The following is an 18747-nucleotide window of genomic DNA, read 5'->3' as shown; positions in this document are numbered from 1 at the left end:
GAAGCAAAATAGCGGATTGCTGAGGATTGTCCTTATTCGGTTGTCTCTAGGGAAGAAAGGAGGAAGAAAGCACGGAAAGAAAGAGAGGGTTGGAAGGTAACTGGGATGGAGAGGGGGATTTTGCTATTCAGGGGTTTCCAGCGTTCTTGTGAAAGTGAAAACAGCAGTGAACTAATGACTTGCAGACTGTCTGCGCTCCCTATCACTGTTGAAGGAAATGGCTTTAGGAAGAAGGCAGAACATACTGTTTCAACTTGCTTATTTTAGTTGTCATGCTGCCAGTGTCTTTAGCACCACCTGCCTTACCCACCCCTCCTCCCCCGTTCTATCTCTTCACTTAATAGAAGAGATCTAGGACAGAATGCTGGGGACCGCATCATCTGATGTAAAATTGGTTTTCACCACTATCTGCCAGACTGTGTTAGCCCCTAGAGAGGTAGTGCTATGGCTGTGACAAAAAGTGCTTCTGCAGCGTGCTAGCCAGCTACAGCACGCCAGTCGCACAGGCTGCTTGGGGTTGGGTTATAGCTACCACAGGGAGACCCACCAGGGTGAGTGTTAATCCTACCTTTGGCCACATCTTTAGAACTAGTTATGTTTGTTCTTTTCCTTAGAAGTATCTGTGTTCAGCCTTAACACAGGGTGCCTGTCTAACAACTTGCCTCAGTGTTTATAGTGGCTCATACAATCTGTAAGAAAGCCTGCTAAAGTGTGTCTGTATGTCTTATTTCTTGGAAACACAAACGGAGTCCAGTGAAAAGTGCCTAAAAGTTATTTTAGCCTTTTCCACCTAAAGGTTGTGCGTTTTCAGGCTTTTACAGCATTTTCTTTTCTTCTCTTTTTGCCTGACCGCCAACTTCATAGTTGCAGTGTCATCTACATGCTGTTGTAGTTTTGCTTGCTGATTCGGCTGTGTTTGTGTCTGTGCTTTTTGCCATGCTTCAGTGCTGAGAAGAGCAGGTGCCTTGTTGTTTTTGTCAGCGGACATCAGAGCCTCCAGAATGCTCCCTTACTACTGAGAAGGAGTCTGGAATTCAGCCAGTATGTGTGTGACCAGTGACATGTTGAATGTGATGTCCTATTGAACAGTGTGGCCTCAGCTCTTCTGATCTTTAAGTTGCTGTTCACTGTTTGCCTTTAGGAGTGAGAAAACAGTCTAACTTTCCGCAACTTTTTATATCTTTTCTTCTTACCATCTCAAGTCCTCACTTCAAAGTGCTCTTGAAAAGGGATCATTTGAAAGACATTTTAGGTGTTTTTCTAAGCCTTAGTTTGATACATGGAGGGGCAGTTGTTGATTTTTTTTTTTTTTTTTTTTTTATGCGTTACGCGGGCCTCTCACTGTTGTGGCCTCTCCCGTTGCGGAGGACAGGCTCCGGACGCGCAGGCCCAGCGGCCATGGCTCACGGGCCCAGCCGCTCCGCGGCATGTGGGATCCTCCCAGACCGGGGCACGAACCCGCGTCCCCTGCATCGGCAGGCGGACTCTCAACCACTGTGCCACCAGGGAAGCCCCAGTTGTTGATCTTTTTAGACTGATTTATTATCTGTCATGCCTGATTTGTAAATTGAGGCCTAACACTATTAAGTGCAACTGAATACTTCCTGCAGACATACCAGGTTCTCTCAGCTGAATGTCCTGGAGGTGATACTGAGGAGTACGTGGTTCCTGCCCTTAAGCACCTCACAGTTTTGTTGGAAAAAGTAACAGCTAAGGTGAATGAGGATGGATAATAATGTGCTTTAGAATTCAGAGAGGGGGAGACATGGTAGCATTGGTGATGTGAGGTCGGGGAAGACAGATGAGATGGGATTTAAATTGAGTTTTGAAGGGTAGGTAGAGTTCAGACTGAGGAGACAGCATAGACTGAGGTAGAAAAGGAAGAGTGAGTTGAGGAAGAAGGGAGAAACATTTAGTAAATCATTGTTGCTATGCATTTTTAGGAAAGGTGCAGTGAGGTTAGGAATATAGTTTTGATTTGTGGATGAGCCAGTGAGTTTCATGTTTCATGGCCATTTCTGTATCCTTAACCCTAGACTGTCATCTTGAAAATGTTGATTGTAAGAATGACCAGGTTGGTAAGTGGCTGATTCAGTACAAATCAATCTCTGCTACTGAAAAACCAATTCAGCACTGGTTAGTCAGTAATATTATCATATATATTGGACAACATTGAAGTTTTTTAAAAATAATTTTTTATATAAACTTGGGATTCCCTCACTGTAAGTACTCAGCATTCATTAGGCATGCATTGTTTCTTGAACTGGATCAATGTTGTGGTAAACCTGAATGTCTTTCTGCAGATAGCCAGAATAAAGTTTTTCTTTGTCTGGGGTTAATTTACATCTCAAGAGGGTACTTTGGTGGTAGTTGGATCACAAGATCCCTTACCCAGGAGTGTCGCTCTCTCTGAACACCAGAGGCTGGTATTGAGATTTACATCAGCCTTTAGTGAGCTATTGCTAGGGAGGTTTCTTCACCCAGTCAGTGGGAGGAACTGCTTCAGAGCCATCTCATCTCTTGCCAGTTTATTCACCACATAAAGTCATAATTTTGTTCAGTGGGACTAGGTTGCAAGGTTTTACAATTCTTTATTTCTTTTCCCTTCCCCAGTCTTTAGGTTACAGCACTTCATGATACATTTGGAAGTATACAGGCAATAGCAATAGCTTGCTCAATGTCCATCCCTGAAACTACCCTTAGGTTTTTATTGTTTTTCTTGTCAGTCCTGCTACTCTGAAAGATTCACAGGCCCAGCTAACTTCAATGGCTGTTTTAAAAGTTTTTTTTTTTTTTTTTTTGCTTATAACTTCTGAGAGAGATTGGAGTGTGACTAATGCTATGTAGGTTAAGCCACATTTGGTTGAATTAATTTAATTTGATGAAATAACCTCCTTACTCCTAATCCTGATCTGTCCATCTCAGCTTTGTGTGTTTTTGATGTGGATCCTCCCAGATAAGAAGACAAAAGTTTCTTTTAGAAAGAAGATACTAAGAAATGAGGGGGAAATCATGAAGGGAATTTTAGAATGAAAATACATTCAGTGGTATTGTTATCATTAGGTTTCTAAAAAGCCTTTATTCTAGAAGTGAGTAATGATTTAGGAATTTATTTTTTAATTAACAGTGTTTTCCTATTTACAGTGGAAATGGTTTTAGTAAAATTTAGTGAATGTTAAACTTGGATTTTAAAATAAGAGATTTTGATTATATGGTCTGAAGCCCTAGTCTTTCAAGTTTGTATATATAACTGGGTAAAATGGCATTGTATATTTTTTGGTCATCAGATGACAAAGGAAACACTTAAGTAACTTAAAGTTATTTTGAAAATAAAGCAGAAGCTTCTACCTCACCTGACTATCCCATTGAGATAGCCAAGACTGATGGAGTTAACTATGTGACACTTAGGGATGACTGGGTAGTGCCACAGAGGGCTGTGTCATGGAATGTAAAGGTGTCATTCCATCTCCATAGTACCTTCCCCCACTTTCAAATCAAGGTCAGGGAATATTACCTTATGAGATTAAATCCTGTAGCGTCATTAAGCAGGTGAGATAAATCATATGCAGAGTAAACTACTTTTGGTACTGATGAAACTAGGGTGATTCTTAAGTGTTTTATGGAGATCAGAGTATCCAAAGCCAGAGAAGAGACCAGTGTAATTAAGGACTGCAAGCGTATTGCTCACCTCTGAGGCTTTGTCTGAAGGAAGTAGCTGGCTTCTCTCCCTCTCACATCTCCTTATTATATCACCTTTGATCTAATGAAATGTCATCCTTATCAATAAGTAATATTGGTTTGGTTCTTTACCATGTGCTATACAAGTCATTGTCATTGTGCTGTACTTGTAATGACTCTAATACAGGAAAACTTTCTAACCACCCCATAAGAGTAGGTAAAAAGTAGACTCCCTAAAGACTTTGTGATTCTTAAAACTCTAAGCTCACTGACCTTGCTTTTTAAAGTTGCATGATTCTTAGAAAGATCTTAGAACGGTGTCTAAGTAATGTTAGTAGTTTTGTTGAGCTGAGGGAACAAATTAGTGATTTGAGCTGGGTTTTATAGGTTTTAATAATTAGATTTCTTTTTTTAAAAATAAATTTATTTAATTTATTTATTTTTGGCTGCGTTGGGTCTTCATTGCTGCGCGCGGGCTTTCTCTAGTTGCGGCGAGCGAGGGCTACTCTTTGTTGTGGTGCATGGGCTTCTCATTGGCGGTGGCTTCTCTTGTTGCAGAGCACAGGCTCTAGGGCACATGGGCTTCAGTAGTTGTGGGGCATGGGGTTAGTTTCTCCGTGGCCTGTGGGATCTTCCTGGACCAGGGCTTGAACTCATGTCCCCTGCATTGGCAGGCAGATTCTTAACCACTGCGCCATCAGGGAAGTCCCAATAATTAGATTTCTTAAATTCTGCTATTGGTGACTTCAGTTAAAAAGTGTGCTTGATTATCTAGCATCTTTCTGGTGCTATATAGCAATTGCTTATTAAAAGTCTCTTGAATGATAGTCTCTTGACCCCGTAGTTACATTTAAAAAGTAGTGGTGTTAGTGGTATGAGATCTTTATCTAAAAGGCTTCAGTGGAAGAAAATGCAGGTACTACCATGTGAAGTTTGAACATATAGTGTCAGTAAGTATATTCCCTGCAAAGATCTAGAAATAAGGAATAGGTATTCTTACAGGTAGAATGCTAGTTCTGGTCTTGAAATTCTACTGATAAATAGACATGTATATCTTGGGTAAATCTGTGGGGTTTTTTTTTCAGTATGAGGAAGAACAAGAATCTTTAAACTCACTGCAGATGAAATTCCTTATATTTTTTGGGGAAGTACCAGCTGATTGCTAACACTTTGTGTTTCTTTATGTTTACTTGGCTTTTTATGACCTTTGCTTACGTCCAGGGAGAGGATGCTAAGGTCTTTCAGACAGCCATCTTATTAGAAGAGGAAAAAAAAAAGTGGATTGTTTCTTATTCTCTGTAGTCAAATTAGAAGGGGTCTGAGAATAAGAAGCCTTTGGATACTGACTTATTTTTATGTCTCCACAGCTTAATATTGATAAATAAAGGAGATAATGTAGAGTAGTGGCTCTCAACTGGGGGCAGTTTTGCGTTTTAGGAGGAAATTCGGCAACATCTGTAGACATTTTCTACAACTGGGTTGTTGTCACTAATGGGGGAAGGGAAGGGTTGTTTCTGGCATCTATTGGATAGAGGCCAAGGATGCTGCTAAACATGCTTCAATGGGCAGGACAGCCCCCCACAACGAAGAATTATCGGGCCCAAAATGTCTAGAGCGCTGAGGTTCAGGAGCCCTGGGTATAGAAGGATAAAGGGATAGTCATTGGCTTCTCGTGTCAGTCGTGCTTAAGGTTTTGTCCTGGGTTAGTTTTGATTTCGAATTTTGGGATCCTGTTGAGAATTTTCAGGAAGATAATTGAGACCATATAATTTTAGCCAAAGCCCTGATGGTTGGGATTGTTTAGAACAGGAGTTAAGTGGCTGCTATTCCATTATAGCAGTATCTCTTGGGGTCACTTTCTTTCCTTGTGGTTACTGAGACCAGAGCAACTGGATCACTCCTCTCAAGTTACACACTGTGGGGCAACTTCTAAAAGAAAAGTATCCAAATTTTTTGTCAGTTGGGAATTGAGGTGGTAACACCACATGTAACTTAGTACGACATCTGGAAATTCCAGTTTGAAAACAAAGCAAAAAGCAGACAAGTCTAACTTAGTTTTTCTGTAGCTCATCTTAGCATTAATCAAGTTTTACTTTCTGTGTTTCTTGCTCTTGAAAGTTTTCCTGAGCTTAGGAGATGTTGTGCTTAAACGTTGTTTCTTCAACCTCTCGGTCGAGTGGGTGAATTAAAGTTATCAATTCTTGTTCTAATACTAATTCTTCAAAGGGCTGGAGTTGAGTCATCTGACCCTCTCAGTTTATCTTAGTATATCCCACTGTAAAATACTACTGAGGTGTGCCTATTGAAAGCTTGAGTGGGTATTCGGAGAAATGGAGCTATGTAATCTTTGATTGAAAGGTTGTGTAGGAATGAGCAGTCCTTATTTCTAGAGAAATAAGGCCTTTACCATAGGAGAAACATTTTAGGTAGTTCTTATAGTTTCACATAAAGAAGTTTAGGTTAGATTCTGAAGGATTTTTAAAAAAATCTTTTAAGTTCAATTGTTAGCAGTTCAAGGTTCCTTAGAAGTCTCCAATGCATATATATAACAAATAGAAGTGGTGATTTTAAACTAGGCACACTTTTCTTGTATGTTAAATAGATTGCCCAGCTTCTTTTCCCAAAATAGGCCAGTTAGTTTTGTTTTCCTTGAAGAGCTGTTAAATTAGATAATCTCTCTCCTTGATGATTTCAATGGTGTCACAAGGAAGTTCTTAGTAGGCAAGGTATCCTATATTCACCTCTTTGCCACTTACTTTCATGTTGTGCAGATTTGAATAGACTTAAACCTAGAGGACCGTCTTCCAATAAAGGTTTTATTGTGTTCACTTTTCAGCATGCTTAGAATTTACATTCTCAGAAGAAAGAAAAAATCCCATAGTTATGTGTCCTTTCTTTTCTTTTTCTGGATTGACTAAAACCTATAGGTATCCTACAGTGATGCTGATCTTCTAGCCCGGTAGTTCTCATACCTGTCAGACCCAGTGCCCTCTTTTTATAATAAACATTTTGAAACACTACCTTTAATGAAATGAAATTCTTAGGTAATACAACTTCCTTACATATACATTTAAAAAATTCTCTAGATGTAAGATAAAGGATAAATAAAAAGAAAGTAACTCATGACAAAATAATATGCATTTCAATGTGTAAATACTCAGAAGTCCATTATAGGAAGATATATATAATGTAGTAGATATTGGCACCAAACACAGACATAACAGCTACCCAAGGAGATTAGCTATAAGGGTAATTATGCCTTAAATAGCCTGAGTGGTAAGCCCCCAGAATGGTGAACAATTCTTGATAAAGGTACAAATAAAGTATAATTTTCTCTTGTTTTATTCAGTAGTTGTTTTTCTGGACATACAGTGCATGGTGTTTATATGTATAATGGAGTTAGGTTCTAGACTTTGGTAATTATAAAGATATTTTTTATCTACTCAACTATCCATAGGAAGTTTAAGAATAGAGACATTTCTTTGTGCTGGAGTTTCTTATGCTTATGGACTCTGCCCACTAAATTAAGTAGCATTTCTTAATTGCTGTGGCAACACTTCAGTAGATGTCCAAAATGTCCCACAGATGATTGTATTATCCTCATTGAGAATGACTGCTAGTCACAGGAAAACATTTTCCTGTTTTATCACTCTTCTTTTCTCTTGCTTATTGTTCACTACTTTAGTGTAGTACTTTTAACATATTGCAAGATTCAGTCTTTGTCATTTAGACTTGATTTACTTTTCCTTTAGACAATTTCTCCTATATGCCTTTAAATTTCTCATTTCCTCACCACTCTTGTCATCATTTTTGACTAACTTGTTGACTGGAACTTAGCTGCTTCTAGTGAATCTTCTGTAATTTAAGTGGTAGTCAGAGGTACTTTATTCTCAAATGAACTTATGAAGCTGTTGATTCCCTGATTTTATTTTATAGTACCAGTTATTAGGTTCTGATCTTGTAATACAGTCACTGCTGAATGGTTAGAGGCATTCGTATTCCTAGTTAAGACAAGTTAGGTTGAGGAATGGAAATTTTGTACCTTAAGCCTGTTGGTTTGAAAAAAAAAATTACTGTTATTTTGATAGTTGATGTAGTGTGAAAACAATTTATAATGGTACATTTACTTTTTGTTTAATAATATGTAAAAGGCAAATTCAGCAAATTAGCTTTCACTGCTCTTCTTAATTTGCATGTTTTAGATTAAAAAGTGTTTGGAAGTAATATGAACAAGTGAGAATAAGGAAAGTATTTAATTCCCTAAAATTTTCAACTTTGTTTTCCTGATCACTAAAATTATTGGTTTATTATTCTGTGCCAAGTGTAGGTGCTGATTCAGTTAGGGAGTCCTGTTTTAATAATATACTAGCATTCTGGTTCTTTGGTTTTTTAAAATTAATTAATTTATTTTTATTTTTTGGCTGTGTTGGGTCTTCGTTTCTGTGCGAGGGCTTTCTCTAGTTGTGGCAAGCGGGGGCCACTCTTCATCATGGTGCGCGGGCCTCTCACTATGGCGGCCTCTCTTGTTGCTGAGCACAGGCTCCAGACGCGCAGGCTCAGTTGTTGTGGCTCACGGGCCTAGTTGCTCCACGGCATGTGGGATCCTCCCAGACCAGGGCTCGAACCCATGTCCCCTGCATTGGCAGGCAGATTCTCAACCACTGCGCCACCAGGGAAGCCCCTGGTTCTTTGTTTTTGAAATGCAAAATTTTATTTGAGCCAAATTGAGGATTATAATCCTGGAACAGACTCTCAGAAAGCTCTGAGAACTGTTCCCTACTAGCATTCTGTTTTAACATACAATCAGTATTAGATGAGCAGATTCAGAGTTCCCAAGGTTTTTAATAAGGTCAGTAGTGTAACATACGTCTTTCTCATCTTGCAACACTAGTGTTGTAAAAGGGTTCCAGAAGTATGTCTGTTTCTAATCCTGAGTGTGAATTATTTCTCTGAACTCAAATCTTTAGGGATTGTTCCCCTGGCTGTTAATCAGGAAGAAAACCAGTTTACAAAAACAAACAAAAAAAAACACCATTAGGCCACAGTTTTATACAAAGATACCTATATAATTTAAATATTGTTTGGAGAGCTGTGATTCAGTTCCAGGCCAATAGAACTGCCTTTATTTATGGTCTCACTCCCTAAGAATAGTAACATTCACAACCATCATCATTTTGTTCCTTCATTCCAGGCCGTGATTGAACATTGACATTATCAGGGACTCCAAATAGGAATGTATAATCAACCAACCTTCTTTAGTTCATTGTGTAACAAGGCAGAAAATCAGGTCACGAGACAAAGCGTTACTTGATATAAGCTTGATCAGATGGACAAGAAGCCAAATTTTCTAAGAAAAAAAAAAAGACTAAACTATAAGAATTATCAGAGAAAAAGTTAACACAGCATAGCCAGAAAAGATTTAGTTACAGTGTTCTTTGCTTGCTTACACTAAAGGCAGCAAAGAGGAGAACAACTCAGGGGCATAGATATAAAATGGTAAATGATACGAAAAGTTTGCCCTTAGTTCTGTTGTGTACCATCATAGTTTGGAGGAAAATTTTGTCTTACGTTCAGTTTAGGCTGATAGAATCTTCTTACATAAGCTGACAACATTCATTCAGCAAATATATTCTAAGCTCAAATTCCAAGCATTGTGCAGAAAGAAAAGCATGCTTGGTGGGGAAAGAAAAATAACCTGGGATTAAAAGTCACTGAAATCATGTACAAAGTTTATGTTGTAATAATAAAATCACACTTAGGGAAGTAAAGGCACATAAAACAAACTTCTGTGAATATCCTGATCTTAAGTACTTATCCTCAAAAGAAGAATTGAATGAGTGAGACTTCTTGTTTTCCTGAAGGAGAGTTAGGGGAGACAAGTAAATGAGGACAGCATTTGTGTTCTAGTTTCACAGATGGAGAAACAGGTCTTCCCAAAGACCATGAACTGGTGGAACTGGGAATAGAGCTCAGAAATTCTGTTACTGACCTGGGTCCTTTGACTTTTTAATCAATAGAAATTGATAAATTTCTATTTATCAGACGAGAAATTCAGGCAAGGCTTTATTGGGACTCCAGCATGAGAGAGTGAAAATAAGAAAACAGGTGCCCTTGCTCGCTTTCTGAGGTGGGGCCTAGCTGGTTCCTTAAATGAGGTGAGGGTAGGGGCGGGTTGGTCTGCCCACAGGTGGTGCCCTGTGTAGGGATCATGTGCTTTTTGTACCCAGCACCTCCAAAGAGTCAGTTGGTTTGTGGCCTTTTTGTATCTTACTGTTGATAATTGCCCCAACTGTGCCTCTGTGCAGTTATTTTTAGTTCCTTAGTTTGTCCAGGTGCAAGCACTCCAGTAGGGGGTTCCAGGTCACAGGTCCCAGCCTATCTCAGTTCTGTTATCTTTGTTTGGGGGCTCACTTGATGCTTTTGAAAAGGGAGGAAGTGCAGCCTGGCTTGTAAAGGGATGATCATAGGGGATTATGGAAAAAGTCTCTAGAAAAAAGTAGTGTCTTTGATGTTAGAGATGTGAGTTGGCATGAAATTCATGGTGTGGTGGGTTCTAGCCTAGGTAGGAACTGTGATGTATTTCACACAGTTTGTGTTCCTAATCCTTCTCGTTAGGAGTTTCTGAACAGTTTTGCCTTGTGATACTCAAAGAGAATGTGAACAATAGAACATGACTGACTTAATATTGTGATCTTAGATTTTGACTCTGTCAAATGACACAGGAAATAGGCTTCTCTTTTAGATAAAATAAAAAAAATAGACTTTGATCGTGACTGTATAGAAAAGCAAAGCTGTGGAATTAGGAAATAAATAGTAAGCCTTTATATTTCATATTCTGAATAAACATTGGATATAAATTTGTATAAAGTTCAAGGGTATGTAAATTTCACAGCATGGGACTTCACATAAATAAGTCCTGGCTTACAGGTCATTGCTCTACCAAGACCTCACATTTTGTGATAATTGATCCCTTGAAATATAAGAAGGAAAAGAAAATAATGCATTAAAACCACCCTTTCCCTTTCTCTCTTGTATTCCAAGTGCTTTGTGTCCTCCAGTTCTGTTCTTCTAAGTTGGTAAGCATCAGGGCTAAGCTGTACTTAGGGAGTTGTCCCTGATTCAGACTATTAATGGTGAAAGATATTTCTGCCTGTGGGTATTTTTAGGTGAAATAGACAGTGGAACATCTGAAGTAGTTCATTCAAGTGTACCTGCTACTGAGTGTCCTCACTTAGGTTGTATATAGTAAACATTCAGACCCTAGAGGAAAGCAGCTTAGTTTAGTGGAAACAACTGGGTTCCTGTTTCCAGTGATTCTGGGTAAGTAACTTAGGGTTGTTATACTTCTCTTTTACAGATAGGATGATAGAAATGACCTAATGAAATTTTTTGATAAGACTTAGTGATTGTGGGGACTACATACATTGGCAGTATTTGGGGGGAGGGGTTGGTGTGAAGATTTGATATATTCATGTTTAAGTAAAGGAGAGATATCCATAGTGCCAGACATATAATGGGCCCTTAATTCACTCTTATCCTTGGTTTTTCCCTCCCCCCCAACCTATATTATGCTTAAAATTTAAAACTCTGTTACCTCAACAGATGAATGGATAAAGAAGATGTGGCACATATATACAATGGAATATCACTCAGCCATAAAAAGAAACGAAATTGAGTTATTTGTAGTGAGGTGGATGGACCTAGAGACTGTCATACAGAGTGAAGTAAGTCAGAAAGAGAAAAACAAATACCATATGCTAACCCATATATATGGAATCTAAAAAAAAAAAAAAAGGTTCTGAAGAACCTAGGGGCAGGACAGGAATAAAGATGCAGACGTAGAGAATGGACTTGAGGACACGGGGAGGGGGAAGGGTAAGCTTGGACGAAGTGAGAGAGTGGCATGGACGTATATATACTACCAAATGTAAAATAGATAGCTAGTGGGAAGCAGCCGCATAGCACAGGGAGATCAGCTGGGTGCTTTGTGTGACCACCTAGAGGGGTGGGATAGGGAAGGTGGTAGGGAGATGCAAGAGGGAGGAGATAATGGGGATATATGTATATGTATAGCTGATTCACTTTGTTATACAGCAGAAACTAACACACCATTGTAAAGCAATTATACTCCAATAAAGATATTTAAAAAAACCAAACAAAACTCTGTTATATGAATATATGAGGATGATTCTAAGGCCAAGGCCTGGGTGTGGGAGGAGTGTAGAGTCAGAGAGAGACTGTGTTTGGTTCTGGTTTGATCTTCTTACAAATTCTCCTTAATTCATGGATGTTCACCCAAATTGAAGTTAATAGTACCTCTGAAGAAAAATTAGGAGAAATTGAAATGCCAAGTTAGCCATCTTTAGAAGTGATCCAAGAGATAAATACTTAAAATCCAATCTTAAAATCCAGTCCAGTCTGGTTGTAATCTCAGTGTAGGGCAGGACTAAATTGTGATTGTAAGTAAGAAAATACAGCCAAGTAATTGTATTATATTCTAACAGGAGAAAGAATTTGTCTATTAGAAGAGGGTGTGGGAATTGTGGGTCAACAGTGAAAGAACAGAAAAGGAGTCAGAGGCAAACATATGCTGTGTTCTTCTTGCCCAGAGGGAGAGGAAACCCAGGTCATTGATTTTTGAGGATGTGGTTTATGTTCATAGTGGGAATGGATATATTAGGCTATCCTAGCATGATGACACAAGCTATATATCCAGTTGCCTAGTGCTCTGATTCTCTGCTTATTTAGCAGGTGATTATAATCTGGAATAACTATAATAGCTATATTTATTAATTAAATGTCTACTATCTAATGTGGCAGTCACTGAGTTAAGTATTTTGCAAACATCTTAAACTTTACAGTAATACAGCATCAAAGCAAGCATCTCCATTTTACAGATGAGAAAATTGAGTCTCAGAAATGTAATGTGACTCTCCCAAGACTTCATATCTAATAAATAGAGACCTGAGATTAGAATTCAGGTCTCTGATTCCAAAAATCTTTCCTCTATGCGTATGCCTCTTTCCTCTATTTAGGTGGATTTATTTATTGAGGAAGACTGTGCTGAATTGTAAAAGTAAATGGGCCACTTGATAACTCTTTTTCATTGAAATTAAATGGGCATTCTGAGATGGCCTCTGAATTTGGTTTTATGTGACTCTTCCTCTAAGAGACAGATCTTCTCTAGGTGCTAAATTATATTTCTGAGCTTGTAAGATTGAAGGTTTCAGACCCAGGATGGTATGTTCATCAGGGTACTGCTCCCCTGTAAGGGAAGGAGGGGGCTGAAAGGCTGCTGAACCTCCCAAGTCCTTGTTTGGCCTTGACATAAACGTTTCCATTCAATCCTCAGCAAATTATAGTTCCTGTTCCCTTCTCTAAAAGAATAGTTATTTTCAATCAATGAAGTGTAATGAAAAGAATATGGAGTTTTGAATTCAAGAAAGACCAAGATTCAAAGCTCTTCTTCATCCTTTGGGCAATTTTCTGGTTTTCTGTTGCTGCCTAAAAAATCACCCCAAAATTTAGTGGCTTAAAACAGTATTATCTTTCATGTTCCTCTGGATTTACAGAGTTCAGCTGGTCAGTTCTCACTTGAGATCTTTCATGCATTTGTAGTCATACAGAACCTGGAGAGGGAGCCATCTGAAGACTCTATTGGGATGGACCTTCAAGATAGTTTTTCCCTTTTACAATCCAATCCTTCTCTGATGTCTTAGTGCTCCTCTACGCCAACAGAGTAGCCCAGACTTTTGTGGCTGCTCAGGGCTTTAAGAGTCAGGAAGCAGAAACTGTTAGGCAGTTAAGAGCATTGTCTGGAATTGACTCAGTATTCTACAGGTAAAGAAGTCACAGGGCCCTCCCGATTCAAAGAGGGTGGAGTGGAGAGTTACATTGCAGAACAGCATGCGGGTTGGGAGATTTTGTTGGCGCCATCTTTGGAAAATCAGATCTGCCACGGACAACTTCTTTCTTTCTTTCTTACAACTTCATGTTCTTATTTGTGTAGTAGAAATAACAGTGTTTTCCTCACAGAGTGGTTAACAGGAATAGCACAATGTCAAGCACGTAGGTGTTTCATAAATCTAAGTACCCTTTCCCCTTAATTCTCTAACATAATAGATTATTTCTAATCTACTTTTACTTTACACAGTTTTTTTGTGTGTGTGTGTGGTACACGGGCTTCTTACTGTTGTGGCCTCTCCCGTTGCGGAGCACAGGCTCCGGACACGCAGGCTCAGCGGCCATGGCTCACGGGCCCAGCCGCTCTGCGGCACGTGGGATCTTCCTGGACTGGGGCACGAACGCGTGTCCCCTGCAACGGCAGGCGGACTCTCAACCACTGCGCCACCAGGGAAGCCCCTTTACACAGTTGGTTAACACTTTCTTGACCTGTGTTTCTCAGACTGATGTAACTTAAAACAAAAGAAACCTTTTTCATGGAAAATTTCTAACATATTAAAAGTAGAGAGAGGGACTTCCCTGGTGGCACAGTGGTTAAGAATCTGCCTGCCAGTGCAGGGGACACGGGTTCAAGCCCTGGTCCAGGAAGTTCCCACATGCCACGGAGCAATGAAACTCATGTGCCACAACTACTGAGCCTGCGCTCTAGAGCCCGCGAGCCACAACGACTGAGCCCTCATGCCACAACTACCGAAGCCCATGCGCCTAGAGCCCAGGCTCCACAACAAGAGAAGCCACCACAATGAGAAGCCTGCGCATCACAATGAAGAGCAGCCCCCGCTTCCCGAAACTAGAGGAAGCCCGTGCACAACAATGAAGACCCAACGCAGCCAAAAATAAATAAATAAATTTATTTATTTATTTATTTATTTATTTATTTTTTTACTTTTTTTTTTTTTTTTTTTTTTTTTTTGCGGTACTTGGGCCTCTCGCAGTTGTGGCCTCTCCCGTTGCAGAGAACAGGCTCCAGACGCGCAGGCCCAGCGGCCATGGCTCACGGGCCCAGCCACTCCGCGGCATGTGGGATCCTCCCGGACCGGGGCACGAACCCGTGTCCCCTGCATCGGCAGGCGGACTCTCAACCACTGCGCCACCAGGGAAGCCCAATAAATTTATTTTTTAAAAAAAGTAGAATAGTATAAGAAGCCCACATGTACCTAGGTTCAGTAATTATCAACTCATGGCCAATATTCTTCATTCACCTCCACCCTTACATAACATCTCATCTCCAGATTAGTTTGAAGCAGTTGCTGGAAATCAGGGGGAAATTAGTGTGATTTCAGAAGAAAATGGCGGTAGTAAATACAATGCTATCAGGCCTTTAAAAAGAAAATCTAGAAACTGGAACTATAGTATCTTCAGAATGTTATTTTTGGGTTTTTAGGCTTCCAAGAGAATGGTTTTCTCAGACCAGACCTTTGTTCTGAGATCAGACTACTGAAGTATGTAGGAGACAAGTATGCATTTTTTACTCTGATAATTAGAGAATGACAGGCTTGTGAATTCTGAAAAGTTCTCCGTATTTCCTGTAATGTTGATTTTAGGAGGAATAGTTCATGGCTGAGAGGTTGGTTTGTTCTATAATAAGCTACTTTTATCAAGAATAATTCACAGAGCATTTGGAAGGAATTTTGGTTCTCTTCCCTGTAATCAAAATAGAATTACCTAGAAAGGTTTGATTGTGCTAGTAAATGGAAGGAGTACCTAGTGGCAGGAAGTAGCCACTAGGTACTCCTGTAATTATAGTACTTCTGTGATTTGGTTTATGCCTCTGAAGTGTCCTGTTCTGTGAAGGAGCTATCTATGATGGCTGACAGCCTGATTCCTAGAACCATGACTGGGATCATGAAGAGAGGATTTGTACATTTCTCTACTCTAAATCAGTGTGATTCTTGCTTCAAGTCTTTTTTGTCTTCCCAATTGTAGTATTTGCCTTTTGAAATTATTTTCTCTCTATCACAGCTCTAAACATTATTGGAAGTTTAGTATCAGTGTAGACCACCCTTTAAGTCTGAAGACCTTCATACCTACTCCACTTTAGCCAGCTACCCCCATAGCTGTATCTTGGACTTTGTGATCATCCAGAACATTGCTACTTCTGAAATCTTAGGCTTCACTCTCCATGAGCAGGCCACAACTTCTTAAGCTTCCAGCTCTTTTCTTTACTTCCACTCCAACCGTCCTCTAATTGTATTAGATTCTGGTACTTTGACTCCTAGTTGTGAGGTGTGTGGCAAGTAATTTCATGTTTGTTTATTCAATAAATATTTATTGAACACTTTTCTGTCCTAGGGATATAATGGTAAACAAAACTGACCTGGACCCTGCCTTTATGAAACTTAAAACTTATTGAATGGTGACAGACATTAAAAAAGCATTAAACAAATGTCTAATTACAAATTGTGATAAGTGCTATAAAGGAATGTAGTGGAATAACTGAGGACATGGAAAGGAGACGTGACCCATGAGCCGCCCCCCGCAGCAAACTGGGGGCTGGCGAATAAGCCAGAACTGCAAACAGTCCTGAATGCTTTGAGCCTCCCCCCCCCCCCCCCCCCCGCCAACCCCCGGCAAACCAGGGGCCTGCGAATAAGCATTGAGTGCTTTGGGCACTGATCCATGAGATGTCCTCAGTATAATCAGAGTGGTGGGAACACAAGGAAATGTCCTTGTGCTACTTTAGTATAATCAAAATAATGGTGGGAACCTTGTGCTGCTTTTGCGCTCAGGGACGAAGCACGGCATGTTTTCAAGAAAGCCCATTATTGCTTGTATAATCAATAGAAGCATATGTTGCTGCTTTGGCACTTCTGGAATGTTAAGAAAATAAGTCTTAAAATGTAAACATAGATAATGCTTTAATAAAAGCTACCACAGCAGGACAGACACCGCTGTTTTGCCTGAGCGAGCGGCAGCCCTCTACTGCTGTGCTTCGGCACAATTCATCTCGTGTGATGAGCTTACTTTGAGCCCTGTCATAAGATAAACTACAACAAAGGAATGAACAGGGTGCTATAGGAGAAAATAATAAGAGGAAACCACTTTAGATTGGATGATGAAAGAGGGACTTTCTGACATGACCTTAAAATGGAGACCTAAAGGACTAGAAGTCCCTTGCCATGCAAAAAGTTAGGGGAAGAGTGTTTCAGTCGTAGGAGCAGAATGTATGAAAGCTTGAGGTAGGAATGAGCTTGATGAGTTAGAAGAACTGAAAGGAGGTCCTTGTAGCTGGAATTCACTGAGGGAGGGTAGCCTGAAATGAGGTTGGCAAGTTAAACAGAGACCAGCTGAATTAGGGCTGTGTAAGGCATGTTTAAGAGTTTGATTTTATTCTAAGTGTTTTTGGAAATAGTTGAAAGGTTTTAAGATGGGAAATGATATATGGTCCATTTTATGTTTTAAAAAGATCATTCTGACTTCTTCATGCAGAACAGATGAGAAAAGACTAGAAGAGAAGCAGGACAACACTTAAGAGGGAAGTTATTCATTGTCTAGAGCCAGTGTTGCCTTGGGTTAAGATAGTAAGGCAGTGGGGCAAGGAGTAGGTTTGAGAAATGTGTTCATGGTAGGAGTGTCAGGATTTGATGGTTGTCTGTGGAAGGCAAGAGGGAGGTGTTAGGAACGACTCCCAGTTTTCTGGTATGAACAAACTGATAATGCCGCCTCTTGAGAGAGAGAGAGAGAGAGAGAGAGAGAGAGAGAGTGAGTGTGTGTGTGTGTGTGTGTGTGTAAGAGAGAGAAAGAGCATGAGAGAAAATACGTATGAGGATAAATGAATCTGGAATTCAGAAGAGTGGCCTGGGTTAGAGAGAGACATTTGGGAGTTGTTTCACATATGGGATATTTATTTATTTATTTTTATTTTTAATTTTTTTCATACAGGGGATTTTAAAGCAGTGGGAATGAGTGAGAGAGGAAGAGAAAAGAAAGACGAGGGCCTGGCACTGGGATGGTGACAAATCACATTTTGTAATTGGTATTTTTTTCTTTTTAACTTTAGAATAGATTTAAGGTTAGCCTTCTAAAGTCAATCTCACTTCCTTTCAGATAAACTTTCTTAGTGGGAGAGAAAGGAATGTAGTTACTGCTGCCTGGGAGGGTGGGGGATGAAGGAGTAGAGGGAGGGCCTCAGGGATTCATATCGTCTCCAGATTATTTCATTTCTGGAGTAGTTCACAGTATGCCCATTATGAGTGTTTCTCGTCTTTCATGTGTATAGAGGAGAGAAAAGGTTGAGAGATTTCTAATCCACAGGGAAAAGTTCATGGTAATGTGAAGTTTTCCACAGTCTGGTTCCAGCCTGCCCATTCATACTCATCATACCATTCCCCTCCAACCTCCATGCATGCTGTATTCTGTTGTTACAGTTTTTAACCCATAATTTCCTTTTTTATTGAGCAAACAGAGTACTGTTTTAAGTCTCTGTTTCAGATAAAGCCTTCCCTGATTCCATCAGGCAGACTTCGGTATTTGTTTATATTCCCAGTGTGCACTGATTAAAGAAAGTCTTTTATTAAATTTTACTGTTTCTTGCATTGACTGTCTCCTCACCAAACTAATCTCCTTGACAGAAGGGATTGGTCTTTTTTCTTTATATCTCTTTTAAGAAAGCATTTGAATATTTGAGTTACCATTCTGACTGTCTTTCTTTGAGTAGGCAAATACAGCTTACATTTCCTTCTGATAAGACAAACTTTCAGGTTTAGAAAATATAGAGAGCAAGAAAATAGTTGAAAATGTCTTTCCCAGATCTATTTTAATAGGTAGTTAAAATATACTTTTTTAAAACTATGGTAAGGCAGTCTCTAAATTATATTCTTTCTTATCAGCCCCAAAGCTTGATATTTAAAAGAAATATTTACTTATTTAAAAGAAAGAGTCATGGTAGTTAAGGAAATAGAAGCTGATCTAATGGGATTGTTCTGGTTATTTAAATGATCATTTCTATAGAATACCTGAGAACATTGTTTTATTTGGAACCACTGATAATCAAAAAGCAGATCAGAAATATTGTAAAACTTCACTGTAAATTCCTAGTCTACAAATTGATTTATTCTGTGATTCAGTTTATGTCTCCTGTATGTACATAGTAAAAAAAATACAGCA

At 39.4% G+C, this 18747-nt stretch overlaps 1 protein-coding gene across 1 annotated transcript in view; it reads left to right on the top strand.

The window, feature by feature from the left end:
* Nucleotides 1-18747, top strand: part of RNF115 (ring finger protein 115) — a 59267-nt gene that overhangs the window by 546 nt on the left and 39974 nt on the right. The gene's annotated exons all lie outside the window — the stretch shown is intronic.

This window comes from Phocoena phocoena, chromosome 1 (genome assembly GCF_963924675.1).
Source record: "Phocoena phocoena chromosome 1, mPhoPho1.1, whole genome shotgun sequence".
NCBI classification, from domain to species: Eukaryota; Metazoa; Chordata; class Mammalia; order Artiodactyla; family Phocoenidae; genus Phocoena; species Phocoena phocoena.
This window is presented reverse-complemented; position numbering and strand designations above follow the sequence as displayed.